We start from the raw sequence: 11,176 nt of genomic DNA on the forward strand, positions 1-11,176 counted from the left end.
ATGGGTAGCACCGCTATCAAACATAACAACAGCGGGCTCGGAATCTAGCAAATAAGTGCCTGTTTCACCACATACAATCATGTAAACAATTCTAACTACCATTTATTAAATAATGCCAGGAGAGAAAGGAAAAAAAAAATTACCTGCCACTGTCGCGGTAATCACCGGATCATCCGCAGTCATCTGGTGAGCACGACCTCGTGTCACCATAGTGGGTCCCTTAGAAGACGATGCAATTACAGGATTTGTACCTCCGCCTCCTTTACCAGCCTTCAACTTCGGGCTTTCGGGCTTCTTGTGTCCCGTCTCGTTGCAGTGATAGCTGACGGGAGCAGCAGAAGTAAACTGAGGAACTGCACTCGCTGGGGGAGCCCTACAATTCTTCCAATGATGCCCTGGCTTTTGCAGTTGTAGCATATCAACGGATTTTTCTCGCCCTGACCTGAAGACGGCCTATACTCTTACCTTGAATTACCACCCTGCTTTTGCTTCTTCTGGGCATCTCCGGATGTCTTGGAGGAGGTGTCATTGGCCTTCCTCTTGGACTGGGTCTGCAACTCGATTTCCCTCCTCCTCGCTGCATCCATGATCGCGGATAAAGTCGGGAACTCCTGCATGCTAACGAATTCCCGATTCTCGGTACGTAGAATGGCAGTGTATCGGCTGACCAACCAGGCCTCGTTCCCAGCAAACGAGGGACAAAAAGATAGCATCTCCAAGAACTTGGCGTTCAGGTCGCTAACGGACTCGTTAGTCTGTTGTAAGGCCATGAACTCTTGCTACATCCGTTGCTGCTCCACCTTAGGCACATATTGTGCCTCGAACCTCTCCACAAATTGGGCCCAAGACATGGCCCTCACTTCTTCTTCGTTTAATAGAGCGGTGATGGTGTTCCACCATGTCTTTCCCCTTTTCCGCAGCTGATTCATGGCGATCACAACTTTGTACTGGTCTGGACACCCAACAGTCATGAAGGCGCCCTCAACATCTGACACCCAGTGCTTAGCAGCAACTGGGTCGGATTCACCGTTCCAAAGAGGAGGGCTACACTTGCTGAACTTCTCGAAGTAGTATGCCGAATCCCGAACCGGCGGAGCCAGTAACGCTCCCCCGGGAATAGCTGCGAGGCGCTCATCCAGAAGAGCATCGACTTGGTTGATTATCTCATTGGTCACACCCGGGATTAGCTCGTTGAAAGCGTTATTGAATTCCTCAGCGACAATCTCCCTAAGTTGCTCCATTTGGAGCTGATTAAGTCGAGCAGGCAGAGCCATCTGTATCCGCCGAAGGTGGAAAATATTTAGAAATAATTCAGCCTAGATATTTCTAGGAAGACGAAACACTCAGATTGCCGAAAATTTCTCAACCTTGCCCCAACCCAAAACCGGCACCGATGTTTCAAATAGTAGGGGCCCTTCTACTACCTTCCACACAAGTTCCAATTTCGCATTCGCGTCTAGTTTCAAAATTTCCAGCTCGCTCTAGCCGTTAATTTTACAACTCTCTCACATGTTAACCTTAAATAAGTGTGTAATCTAACATTTTAAGACTAGTAGAATCCAATTCATAGTCAACAATTTAACATAAACATTTAACATAAGAAATAAGGCTTACTTGGCTGGCCGACTAACACACCGCGACATCTTCCACTACCAGTCTTCAGAAAGTTTGAAAAATATTTTAAAAAGAAAATAAACTCTTATAGAGCCTCAAATTTGAGTCTAGAACATCCACAAGAATGCCTAGTTCCCTCAAACTGTGGCTCTGATACCAACTTGTGACACCTAATTTTTTTTGCAAAAATTTTAAACTTTTAAACCCATCTTAAATTAAATTAAAACAACTGAAATAGTCATAACATAATCCATCAACTTAATAATCATATAAAATAAGTGCGGAAGTAATAATAATAATAAGGTCCCAACAAAAATAACTAGTAGCGATGTCCTGGTGAATTCAAACACAGACATTGTACTAACATTCATATTTACTAACCCTAATCCATTTTCCAATTATAGTTGTATAATAAGGGCAAAGAACGAATCAATGCCAATAATACAAGAAGGACTTGTAGGTTTGAACCGCACCGGGAAGATCCCGTATCACTTGGCCCTAATCACCGCACCTCATGATGAGTATTACATTGGTGATATTACCTACCCACCGCACCGGTAAATCCGTATCCTTTGGTGGTGTCCCCATATCCATAATTAGTTACATACAGTGCACATGTACGAATTAAAACAATGGTTATATAGCATGCCTTTATAATAAATTCAAATAATCACACACGAGCTAAATAGCAAACGCAAACATCAATACAACGGTGTGAGAGAACTCACCTTGAGTGAGTAGTAAGGATATCTAACAATCAAATAATGCTACCAAGCTTAAGAAAACTTCAAAACCTCACCTAAGAAGGACTAAAGGTTAGAAAGGAGAAGTAATGAAGCTATGAGTTGAGAAAAGAGTAATCACAGCAAGGTCTCTAAAACAGACCTGCTGTTCAAAACGGATTTACTCCAAAATCTAAAACAGAAACATAGCTTTAACTAAATTTTATAGGAAACTATGATTGCTCAGGATTCTACAACTATAAAGAACTCATTCTAACTCCAAAAGATGAATTAAATATGAAATTTACAAAATGGTGTATCACTTCTGTCTCCAACAATACAATCAAGTGATGTTGGCCAATTCTACCCAACTTGTGAGTAGAATTCGTCCAAACCAAAATTAAGAGAAGTAAAGGACATACAAATGAAAGTCTCAGAGTTGGAATTTAATGAAAAGCATCTCCCAAACTCCAGATATAAAATTCACATTGTGGACAATCACAGCACTAGCAAAAGCTGGTGACTGCCCACTGATCTGGAGTGTGGATCCATTTTAACCAATTTATAATTGGAAATAACACCCCATCTACTCCAGATCTTAAATTCATAATATAAGGAACATATAGAAACTTGGAATCACTCTGGATCCTTTTCCAAGCCTTAGAAATGATGAAAACAAAATGACATATCATAACAGACCCGGATCAGACCTAACAGCAAAGACGCCATTCTTTCCCATAGATAAAGTCCTTATCAGTGAGGTTGGCCTGCCTAAGAAAGTTAGCCAACTCAATTTGTGAACTTTTAGAACTGGTTTGGGGTCCGTTTGAGTTCTAGAGCTCAAGATATGAATTTTACAAAATGACTACAGATCTGATGGAAAACAGAATCGTAGCCACCAGTGATTCCTTTTTGGCTTATCCATCCTTCTCCCTTTGAAACACATTTTAAGATGTGTTCATCATCCCAATTTAGTTCCCATGATCATGGTGGTACTAAAAAGGGTTAGGTATCATTAGGATTTCATTTTGCCACAAGATTGTAATAATAATCAACATGAAAATGAACATAAAGCACATAAAATCACCATTCTCCCTTTTAGGGTTTCCATGATCTTCTGCCACATGTAATCCCCTAGATCCATCATCCACCATATATGGGGTGAAGATAGGATCTTGAGATGATGTATAACATACAATTACAAATCAAATAGGAAGGAGAAGAAGTGAAGATGAAATCATAAAACTAGAACAAGGTTATGAATCAAGTTGTAAGAAATGATAAGGAGGTTCATACCAATACGAATCAAGGCTGGAAATGAACAAGAATTAAGCTCCAAACAACAGCCCCTTGGCTGCTCTTGATCCCAAAGAGAGAGAGGACGATTTGAGAGAGAGATGGAGGGTTTAGAGTGTTTTTCTTGTGTGTGTCCCAAATAACTCAATTAACACATTAAGTACTATTTACTAGATGGACTTGCAAATAGGCCCATAGCCCATGGACTTCAATAAAAGGAGTTTACAAGATGATCAAAAGAGTCCAATAACATAAGAAATCAGACATTGGTTAAATAAATTAACCCAAGGTTACAGGGATAATTAAATTAAAATAACCAAACGTACCGAGAAAAACCGGGGCGTTACAGAATCAAACAATACCTGAACTGGGATACCGTTCACATGGAACGATCCTATACAGATCACAACCATAACATATCAAAATCACAGCGACAGAAAACAAAAGCATAAGAAAGAAATCGTACTCGTCACCACTTCGGGTGCAGCGCGTGCCTCCTCGACTGTCAACTGAAATGCTCGGCTCCGCACCACTGGAGCCTATACCTTGGCCTTCCAGCCATCCGTAACCCACGTTGTCACTGGAGTCGGCGCCGCCGCTGGCGCTGCTACTGTCGCTACTATCAATCTAGGGCAGTCGGCCTTCTTATGGCCCCTCTGATTTCAATGGAAGCGAATCAGATCTGACATCTGTAAACCCATGGACCGCAAACACTTGGGCCGTAAACATATGGGCCGTAAACCCTGATGGGCCGCAAACATACGACATTGGCATGGCTTTCCATTTCCTTGGATCCATGGGTTCAAACATACCATGGAGCATCTTATGGGTTTTAGCCCAACTTGACAATCCATGGAGCATTAGCCCACTATACAAGTATGGGTGATTTACACAATCAACCCATATATTTAATTAGTCTTCTTTTGATCACTTAATTAATTCTAGATTACTTCTTGATCAATACTAATTAAATAATCTTATTAATATATTAATAAACCTTAAGTGTTATTTCTCTCAATATAGTCTATCCAAATGCATGATGCCATGCAACCCAAATGGACCATGCCGGGTCGGGTCAAGTCTTACCAATTATAGTTATGGACTTAGACATTAATCCAACAGTTCTCTGGTTTTAAGGCTTCTAGCTGAATCTCCTTGATTTGCGCGAATAAATGGGAATGGATAGTCATGGTCAGTGCCTTCACTCTACGACCTGAGTACTACTTCCGGCTGAGGGCATCTGCTACCACATTGGCCTTTCCAGGATGGTAGCAGATTTCACATTCGTAATCGTTGAGTAACTCAACCCATCGCCGTTGCCTCATGTTCAGCTCCTTCTGGTCGAAGATATGCTGCAGACTTTTATGGTCAGTGAAGATAGTGCACTTGGTTCCGTAGAGATAATGTCTCCATATCTTCAGTGCGAAGACTACTGCTCCCAATTCTAAGTCGTGTGTTGTGTAGTTGACTTCGTGTGCTTTCATATGTCTTGAGGCATAAGCAATGACTTTTCCCCGTTGCATGAGCACACAGCCTAGGCCCTGATTAGATGCATCACAGTAGACAACGAAGTCCTCCGTCCCTTCGGGCAGGGACAAAATAGGTGCGCTGCATAGGGCCCACTTCAATGTTTGGAACGCAGTGTCTTGCTTCTCACTCCAACAAAAGGGTACGCCTTTCTGAGTCCGAGTGGTTAAGGGTTTGGCAATTTTGGAGAAATTCTGGATAAATCTGCGATAGTAGCCAGCGAGACCCAAAAATTGACGGATTTCTGTGGGCGTCTTCGGTGCTGTCCAGTTCTCTATCGCCTTGATTTTGGAGGGGTCCACGTGTATGCCTTCCTCGCTTACCACGTGACCTAGGAAGGTTACTTTTCGAATCCAAAATTCGCACTTGGAGAATTTCGCGTACAGCTTCTCCGTTCTTAAGGTTTCCAGCACCGATCTCAAGTGCTGTCGATGATCTTCCTCACTTCTGGAATAGACAAGTATATCGTCGATGAACACAATTACAAACTTGTCCAGGAAAGAACGGCACACCCGATTCATCAGGTCCATGAATACCTCCGGTGCGTTGGTTAGACCGAAGGGCATCACTACAAATTTGTAGTGACCATACCGAGTCTGAAATGTTGTTTTAGGAACATCACTCTCATGGACTCGCAGCTGATGGCACCCTAATCTTAGGTCTCTTTTGGAAAAGTAACTAGCTCCTTGAAGTTGATCGAAGAGGTCGTCGATTCGAGGAAGAGGGTAACGGTTTTTGACTGTGAGCTTGTTCAGCTCTCGATAGTCAATGCACATCCGAAAGGATCCATCCTTCTTTTTCACAAATAAGATCGGGGCTCCCCAGGGTGAGGAACTCGGTCTGATGAACCCTTTGCTGAGCAGCTCATTGAGCTGACTGGATAACTCGTGCATTTCTGCCGGCGCTAATCGGTATGGGGATTTAGCTACGGGGGTAGCTCCGGGGACTAAGTCGATGCGAAACTCGACTTGGCGTTCGGGAGGGATTCCCGGGAGATCTTCGGGAAAAACATCGGGAATGTTGCAGACTTCGGGGATGCTCTCGAGGTCTTTAACTTCCTGCTTCTCGTTAATGACGTGAGCTAGGAATGCAAAACACTCCTTTCGCAAGAGTTTTTGGGCCTGGATGCATGAAATAATACGGAGGTTCGAACTGAGTTTATCACCATAAATCATGAGAGTTTCATCAGAAGAGAGATTGAGGCGGATAGCTTTTTCGTAACAAAGGATATCAGCATGATTGGGGCTCAACCAATCCATGCCGATGATGACATCGAAGCTTTTTATGGAGACTGGCATAAGGTCGATGGGAAAAGAATGATCGTTTAGGGTAAGAGTACAGCTTACGTATATATCATTAGCGCTCTCTTTCTCACCGTTAGCCATCTCGACGGTAAATGTTTCGGTTAAGGGTTGAGGTTTATGTTTAAGAAAATGCTTGAATGCATGACCAACAAAACTTCTTTCAGCACCGGAATCGAAAAGAATGCATGCATAAAAGTTATCGGGGAGGAACGTACCCATCACAACGGTAGGGTCAGCCACGGCCTCCTCTTGCCCCATAGTTAGTACTCTCCCAGTGTTGCCAGTTGTTGCTGCCTTGGGGCAGTTCCTCTTGTAATGCCCGACTTCCCCACAGCCGTAACATGCTTGACCAATACCTGCTCCAGAGGCCTGATCGGCTAGTTGGACTGGGTTTCTGCAGCCTCGAACCAGGTGGCCCTTTTTACCACAATTGTTGCAGAGCATCTCACGACATGGACCAGGGATGCGGTAATGATAACTGCACTTATTGCACTAAAGGAGGGTACCAGTATACCTATTGGTAGGTGTTTGAGTAGCAGGAGCAGCGACAGGGGTAGTAGCAGCGTGAACTGCTACCGTTTGCTGTTTCTTTGAGGGATCCTGCGAAGACTGACCCTTTCCCTATTTCCAGAATTTTCTCTTCTCACCACTCCCTTTAGCCGGTTATGGAGTGGTTGTCACTTCATCGAGATCGACTGCATGATCGATCAGAGTCTGCGCCTGGCACTTGGCGCTATCAAATGTAGTTGGCCGAGTAGCCAAAACATTTCCTTTGGTGGGCTGGATCAGTCCCCAAATGTATCTTTCAACCTTTTTTCTTTCCGGGGTGACCATCCCCGGACAGAGAAGTACTAGGTCTTCAAACCTAGACGTGTAGGCAGCAATGTCGGATTCCTTCATCCTTAGATTCCAGAGTTCGTGCTCTAGTTTCTGCATCTTGCCTCGTGGGCAGTACTCAGCTATCATGAGTTCCTTTAAGCTTTCCCAACCCATAGCATTTGCCACTGGTAGGGTTAGGGATTTGACCCGACCATTCCACCAGGTCAGTGCCCTGTTGGCGAAGGTGCAAGCGGCGAATTTTACTTTTTTGAGCTCAGAACAAGAACAGATTTCGAAAATGGACTCAATCTTTTCGAACCACTGAGTCAGGGCAATAACTCCTCCTTTTTCGTTGAAAGATGTGGGTTTCACGCTCATAAAGTCCTTATAGGAACACTCCTTCTGGTGTCCCTGACCACTTTCATGATTTTGGGGATGCGTACCACCTCCCTGACCACCAGATCCGCCAGGATTCATTTGTGACATCGCGGCAGCCACAACAGCAGTAACAGCTGCTTGGAACATAACGGGATCGAACTGAGGGGGCGGTGGTGGTGGTGGAGCGTCGCCGTTCCTCCTGATAGGTCTTTTTCAAGGAGGCACCTTGTTCTAGAAACAATCAGGAAGAAGAGGATGGTAAGTCCTCAAGATATATGAAACAAAATATATCCTATCCTGATAATAAAGTGTTCGACCAAGCGATAAGAAAAGGAAAGTTAGTAATGCAAGTAAGTTATCGCTAAGAAACGAATAGGTAGCAACACTAGGAATGAATTTCAACAATGAAGTCGGCTTTGACTAAAATACTCCTATAGTATCTTAAGTTGAATGGATATTGGGTAAGTTTTAAGCCTGTTGCAACTCCAAAGTCACTCCCAAGCACATGTTGGTCATGTCTCGAATGAATATAGTTGATCAGGCTATATTGACCCTAGACATGGTTACATAATTGCCCAGGTTTAACCGTAGTGTTCAACATCAAAAATACTTTTGTTTTGTTCTACTTATGATACTGATTCTGGTACGTAGGTATACTTGTATACTTTTTGAGAAAATACTTGTGTTTTAAAAGTATATTTTTAGCTTAGAGCACTTAGGCCCCTTAATGTTTATAGGTGTATACCTTGTAAGGTTCGGTATACTTAGTCACTATAAACAATAGCTCTGATACCAATCTGTCACACCCCGAAACCGATGGCGGAAACGTTCCGGGGCGGGGGACGTCATGCGTAGTATCATAACAGTTGTATCATAGTAAGCGTAGTACACACAACCATTACATTATAATATAAATATTTACATTGTTGAAAACATGGTTTATACTTAAAAGTATATAACGAAAGTAAAAGACGTAAATCCAAAACGCTCCGTCTTCTCCAAAAGTTGGCAGGAGTCCCTGTCAATTGATGCCCTGAGAATACAAGCAGTTTTAAAATATCAGCATAAAGCTGGTGAGTTCATAAGCTTTTAGTTCTGGTGAAAGAAATGTTTCTTTAATCCTTTGAAAAGTGTTTCCCAAGAAAATCCTATATTTTCTTATGAAAGAAGTTTGATTATCCATTAGTTAAACAGCCTGTTTACGAAAGGTTAAGTTATCCCAGGAAAATCCTATATTTTCCTTAAAAGTTGATAGTTGGTTGTCGATTCTGAAATGAGATGTACAAGTATCTACCATACTTGTATCGATAGATGTAGATTACTTGAAAAATCTTGGTTACTTGCTGCGAGATGTAGTAGCCTTATTACATAAATAAAACTAACAAATAAGTAGTGAACTAGATCCTAAGGACATTACTAATGCCCTCTAGTAATCAAATCGGTTATTACTTTGAGGTTAGTTCACTTGTTTCATTATTACAAAAGTACAACTCTGTTATCTGGGTTGCGAGTTTAATAACCATACATTAAACTAGATATGGCACGTAACGGGGCCAATATCCTTTTATGACTTTGTCACCCGTAGACCTAACGGTCCCACTGTAGCTAGCAGTGAGGTGCGCGATAGTCAGTCCCGTATAGATCTATACACAATAGTCACGCTCTCCCTACAAAAGATTATGGTTATAAGGGCTAGTCCTACACTCACGAATCCGGTGGAGTGTTACCAAGGACGTGTCTCCAATCCTAAAATAACAAACTTACAAGTAATAGTATCGAAAATCCTGTTTATGATTTGTATAAATCCTTTATAAAATATCACATTTTATGATGAGATTTACAAGTTCCTTGCTTTAGTTTTGAAAACTGTTTCTACGAGTTGATTTTTTAATCGATTGGTAAAACGGTTTTCTGAGTTAAAAGCATGTTGAACATATAATCATTCTATGCAAAATAAGATAATTTGAGCACAAGTTTCCTTGTACTTTTGCTTGTATCCCCCCCTGAAAACATGAAAAACTTGGAAAAAGCGTAGGGGTATCAACTCACCGTTTGACGTAGGATCTGGGTGTATGATCGGTTACGAATGCTGAGTGTCAACTGATGTTTCGTACGCAAGTGGATCCTATTAACATGTGATCGCACATATGTGTGTTAGATTTAGGGTGTTTCATGACTAAACATGACGGGAAACCACCCTAAAGACTTGGAAATGCTTGTCGGGACCCTTAAAGTCTAGGAAACACTTATATGGAAGTGTTACAATCACAAAGGATTGCTTAAAAGGAGCGTATGGTCACCAAATGGAGCTTTCGGTCCAAGTGGTTCTCGGTCCGAAGGTTCTCGGTCCGAAGGGGTTCTCGGTTTTTAGGGTTTTCGGTTAAGACCAAAAACTCAGGATCCTCGGTGCATGTGGTGTTTTTCAAGGGTTTTCAAACATGCAAGGGGGTTCTAAGCTTTATCCGAAGTCTTAAGTGAGTTTTGAGGTCTTAAAGGGACCTTTCTTTAGGGTTTTCGGTTTAAGGAGATGCACTAACCGAAAACTCCTTTTGTTCTTGGAAAAATGGCGATTTCCAGGCCTTAAACAAGGTTTTTAACTAGATAACAAGTGTAGAAAGTAATACTTACGATATGGAAGCAAAGAAGGGTGTTTTCGGCCAAACACACACTAGTGTGTGTTCTTGGTGTTCTTGGTTTTCTTGAAGATTAAACCCAAAAAGATGAAGTTAATGGATGAAATCGAAGGGGAATGCTAGTTAGGAAGATCTATCAACGATTCAAGGTGAAAGAAACACTTACATTTTCGAGAATTTGAAGATCAAAATGAAGAACTTGATGATACTTGAGAGAGCTTTCGAGTTCTAGACTTGTAAAAAGGGGAAGAATGATCAAAATGATCATGAATATATATATATATATATATATATATATATATATATATATATATATATATATATATATATATATATACATATAAGATGGGGTTTTCGGTCCCTTGACCGAAAACTCTAAGGTCTTGACCGAAACCCCTTTTTGAGGAGGTTTTCGTTTTTCTTCATGTCTAGAACTTCAACAGATTCATCCTAACACCGATTCCTTTGATGTACTAAGTTTAGAATATTCCGTTAGTTCAAAAATAATACTGACGTGAATGAAAATAAATTCGAATTGATTTATTTAAACGCAAAGTCTTTCCCAAACTATCAAATTTGACGGAATTAGATAAAACCCCGAATTTGATTAACGGAAATTGAGTAAGGATAATGGAAAAAAAGTTTCGGGTTATCACAGATATCAACTCTATTTGCTTCCATATTGTAAGTACCTTCTTCCTATACATGTTATCTAGTAGGAACCTTCGATTTGCACCTTGAAAACATCCTTTTCCCAAGAAAAATAGGAGTTTACGGCCAAGAGCATCTCCCTTGGCCGTAAACCCTTGTTAAAGGTGCATTTGTTGGCCATAAACTCCCTTAAGCTAAGCATTGAGTCTAGAACACTTCCTTGATATTTGCA

Source organism: Lactuca virosa, chromosome 5 (assembly GCF_052849685.1).
Source record: "Lactuca virosa cultivar CGN04683 chromosome 5, Lactuca_virosa_CGN04683_v6, whole genome shotgun sequence".
Taxonomy (NCBI): domain Eukaryota; kingdom Viridiplantae; phylum Streptophyta; class Magnoliopsida; order Asterales; family Asteraceae; genus Lactuca; species Lactuca virosa.